Source organism: Octopus bimaculoides, chromosome 2, assembly GCF_046866305.1.
Source record: "Octopus bimaculoides isolate indiv1 chromosome 2, ASM4686630v1, whole genome shotgun sequence".
NCBI lineage: Eukaryota > Metazoa > Mollusca > Cephalopoda > Octopoda > Octopodidae > Octopus > Octopus bimaculoides.
In genome coordinates, this window is record NC_142929.1 from 126,909,440 (window position 1) to 126,914,063 (window position 4,624).

Genomic DNA, 4,624 nt, shown 5'->3' on the forward strand with positions numbered 1-4,624 from the left:
CTGGAGCACTACCTTGAATTTTAGTCGAACAAATCAACTCAAGTACTTTTTTAAGCCTGATACTTATTCAATCAGTCTTTTTCGTTAAGTTATGGCAATGTAAACACACACACACACACACACACTTAGAGGGTGGGGCAGAGAGGACGGACGTTTTTTAAAAATTCACAAAATCATTAAATTTTGTTGCAAACAAATTTTATTGACATCAATGTCTTCGTATTGAATTAGCATTTCTTAAAAACCAAGTGTGGAAAACAACATCCATCATGTGGTCTCCGTTTTCATTGATGCATTTCCGAAGGTGTTCTTGGAAGTTGGCTTCCACTCTCTCCAGCATTGCTCTGTGCATAGTCCTATGGTTTCAACTGTTGCCCAATGACCAATTTGTACAGGTGGAAATGCAGGTCTTCATGCAAAATACGCCTTACCGATCGATTACCGATGCCAAGTTCTGTAGAATGCCTCCGAGCAGATAGATTCGGACTCCGTATCAAAGCTTGTCTGACGTATTCCACATTTTTGGGGGTTCGTACTGTTCGTGGCGCCCCTACCGGTCTCTTATTCATTAGTGTACCTCGTGTACGAAGTGCATTCACTCATCGTAAGATTGTGTTATGGGTGGAAACAACCTGATTTCGGTGAATGTTGAAGTAGCGCCGAAACTCATGGTGAACTGCTGCGACAGACTCGTTAGTCTTCATGTAACTGTCGTAGGCAAATACGCGATACTCTATCGTACACAGCGCCATGGCTTCACCTGAAATGAAAAAAGAAAGACATGCTAAAACATCACAGACCGAATGGTACCTGTCGGACATATGTCCCTACCCCTGGGGCTGAGTAATAGCCATTTCAAAAATATCCATCCTCACTGACCCCCCCCCACACACACACACATATATATATATATATATATATATATTGATGTGTCTGGATAGAGTCATTCAGTTTTAATGCCATATATATATGCACATATGCAACGGGCTTCTTTCAGTTTCAGTCTACTAAATCCACTCACAAGCTTTAATCGGCCCGAGGTTGTAACAGAAGACACTTGGCCAAGGTGCCACACAATGAGACTGAATCCGGTACCATGTGGTTTGGAATCAAAATTCTTACCACACCACCACTAGGCTACTTATTTTCTAGTTTTAGTGTTTTGTGTTTTGTTACAAAATTTGCAGCGATAGGCGCAGGAGTGGCTGTGTGGTAATATAATCAAATTATTATTGTATATTTAAAATTGTAAATATTTAATCGATACAGCTACTTCACCCCTTTTATGTTTGTCGCCCCTTGTTCGTCCCCTCTTTGTAATGCCTTTATGGCAAATATTTATGAAATAAAGTAGCTTGCTTACCAACCACATGGTTCCGGGTTCAGTCCCACTGCGTGGCACCTTGGGCAAGTGTTTTCTACTATAGCCTCGGGCCGGCCAAAGCCTTGTGAGTGGATTTGGTAGACGGAAACTGAAAGAAACCCGTCGTATATATGTATGTGTGTATATGTTTGCGTGTCTGTGTTTGTCCCCCCCCCCCCAGCATCGCTTGACAGCCGATGCTGGCATGTTTACGTCCCCGTAACATAGCGGTTCGGCATAAGAGACTAATAGAATAAGTACTAGGCTTCCAAAGAATAAGTCCTGGGGTCGATTTGCTCGTCTAAGGGCGGTGCTCCAGCATGGCCGCAGTCAAATGACTGAAACAAGTAAAAGAGTAAAAGAGCGATATTTCGTTTGTTTCGTTAGAAAATATTAATCTAACTATGGTTGTACATGGGGTCGCATTATAGAAGAGGATAAAATACATGTTGAACGTCATATTATATTCGCGTTAACATTGTAAATCAGTAAATACGAATAGAGTTTTAACCGAAATTTCCACCAAATGTCAGCTGAAGGTCATGAAATATAAAATGAAGCTATATTCCAAATAACAAATCTTACTTGAAGTTACCGGTTCAAATATCTGAAAGAACTAATGCTAAAGTAAATATTTTCTTTTCAGTTTACTTGGTAAAATTTAAACAGAAAACTTCACCCAAAGTTCTCTTTTATTTGCTAACATGGATGTTTGCAAATAAAAGTCTAAATGTCTACGGGACATTCATGTACACTCTGGAGAAATGTTCTTATATTATAAAGTCTCATTTGAAGACTTATTCTTTATGTTAAACCCAAAGACAGGACTTAGTTGATATACATTCTCAAACTTCACGCTACAGAATGAAATAAAAGCTATGATTTTTGAGAGATATATTTTCTGGGATCCGGACAAACACCCCCTAGCACAAAAGCCCCTAGAACAAAACCCCTTAGTCAAAGTGCGAAAGCTGACAAAACTTCCTCGGTTATATTTTTTTGGTTATTTTCTGTTTTTTATATTTTCTAAAACTTTTCTAAAATTTTTTTACTTGGGACACCAGCACTTTCATGGTCACAAACCTCCATCACTTGTAACTTGCTCTTTTGAGTTTAGAGGCTGAAATACCACCTCAGATTTGATGGTACATATTATCTAGAAGTCAAACGAAACAGTCTAAGAATAGTAAAATTTATTAAAATTTTTAAATACAATAGAACTCCTCTAATTTGAACGTGCGCTATGTTCAAGTTAGAGGACGCTGGTCAAATTGCAGAAAGAAAATGCATAAGGGTGTTAAAATATTACCTCTTACATTTCCGGGTACCCCCGCTAGTATTTAATGTATATATTAAGGTGAGTACGTTACATATTTTAAAGAATCGTTAAATACCGTTGCTAGGAAAAAAAATTGAAAATAAATTAATATTAAATAATGTTAGTTGTTAAGTATTTGTGACATAAATTATCTGCTTTTAACAACCAATCGCCTATGTAGAATACTTTCATTCGTTCATTGAATGAGCTTCTTCTCTTTCGTTTCTGTCTTCATGTGTCGAACTCACGGGGGTTTGCCATCTACTAAATCCACTCACAAGCTTTAATCGGCCCGAGGTTGTAGTAGAAGACACTTGGTCAAGGTGCCACACAATGAGACTGAATCCGGTACCATGTGGTTAGGAATCAAAATTCTTACCACACCACCACCACCAGGCTACTTTTTTTCTAGTTTTAGTGTTTTGTGTTTTGTTACAAAATTTACAGCGATAGGCGCGGGAGTGGCTGTGTGGTAATATAATCAAAGTATTATTGTATATTTAAAATTGTAAATATTTAATCGATACAGCTACTTCACCCCTTTTATGTTTGTCTGTCCTTGTTCGTCCCCTCTTTGTAATGCCTTTATGGCAAATATTTATGAAATAAAGTAGCTTGCTTACCAACCACATGGTTCCGGGTTCAGTCCCACTGCGTGGCACATTGGGCAATTGTCTTCTACTATAGCCTCGGGCCGACCAAAGCCTTGTGAGTGGATTTGGTAGACGGAAACTGAAAGAAACTCGTCGTATATATGTATATATATATATATGGGTTCAGTCCCACTGCGTGGCACCTTGGGCAAGTGTCTTCTACTATAGCCTCGGGCCGACCAAGGCCTTGTGAGTGGATTTGGTAGACGGAAACTGAAAGAAACCCGTCGTATATATATATATATATATATATATATATATATATATATGTGTGTGTGTGTGTGTGTGTGTGTGTGTGTGTGTGTGTGTATATGTTTGTGTGTCTGTGTTTGTCCCCCCTCCCCAACATCGCTTAACAGCCATGCTGGTGTGTTTGCGTCTCCGTAACTTAGCGGTTTGGCAAAGGAGGTCGATAGAATAAGTACTAGGCTTCCAAAGAATAAGTCCTGGGGTCGATTTGCTCGTCTAAGGGCGGTGCTCCAGCATGGCCGCAGTCAAATGACTGAAACAAGTAAAAGAGTAAAAGAGCGATATTTCGTTTGTTTCGTTAGAAAATATTAATCTAACTATGGTTGTACATGGGGTCGCATTATAGAAGAGGATAAAATACATGTTGAACGTCATATTATATTCGCGTTAACATTGTAAATCAGTAAATACGAATAGAGTTTTAACCGAAATTTCCACCAAATGTCAGCTGAAGGTCATGAAATATAAAATGAAGTTATATTCCAAATAACAAATCTTACTTGAAATTACCATTTCAAATATCTGAAAGAACTAATGCTAAAGTAAATATTTTCTTTTCAGTTTACTTGATAAAATTTAAACAGAAGACTTCACCCAAAGTTCTCTTTTATTTGCTAACATGGATGTTTGCAAATAAAAGTCTGGAGAAATGTTCTTATATTATAAAGTCTCATTTGAAGACTTATTCTTTATGCTAAACCCAAAATAGAACTTAGTTGATATACATTCTCGAACTTCACGCTTCAGAATGAAATGAAAGCTATGCTTTTTGAGAGGTATATTTTCTGGGATCCGGACAAACACCCCCTAGCACAAAAGCCCCTAGAACAAAACCCCTTAGTCAAAGTGCGAAAGCTGACAAAACTTCCTCGGTTATATTTTTTTGGTTATTTTCTGTTTTTTATATTTTCTAAAACTTTTCTAAAATTTTTTTACTTGGGACACCAGCACTTTCATGGTCACAAACCTCCATCACTTGTAACTTGCTCTTTTGAGTTTAGAGGCTGAAATACCACCTCAGATTTGATGGTACATATTATC

At 37.9% G+C, this 4,624-nt stretch overlaps 1 long non-coding RNA gene across 4 annotated transcripts; it reads right to left on the minus strand.

Annotated features, from left to right (window-relative positions):
• Positions 1 to 211: 211 nt before the first annotated feature.
• Positions 212 to 3,491, minus strand: LOC149137230 (uncharacterized). Of its 4 annotated transcripts, none has more exons than XR_016237969.1 (2): positions 2,848 to 3,491; positions 212 to 760 (listed from the first exon to the last, which is right to left on the minus strand). It is a non-coding gene; the product is annotated as an uncharacterized LOC149137230 (long non-coding RNA). The 4 variants fall into 4 exon arrangements; XR_016237968.1 differs by lacking the exon at positions 2,848 to 3,491 and adding an exon at positions 2,673 to 2,828; XR_016237966.1 differs by lacking the exon at positions 2,848 to 3,491 and adding an exon at positions 2,416 to 2,633.
• Positions 3,492 to 4,624: the final 1,133 nt, after the last annotated feature.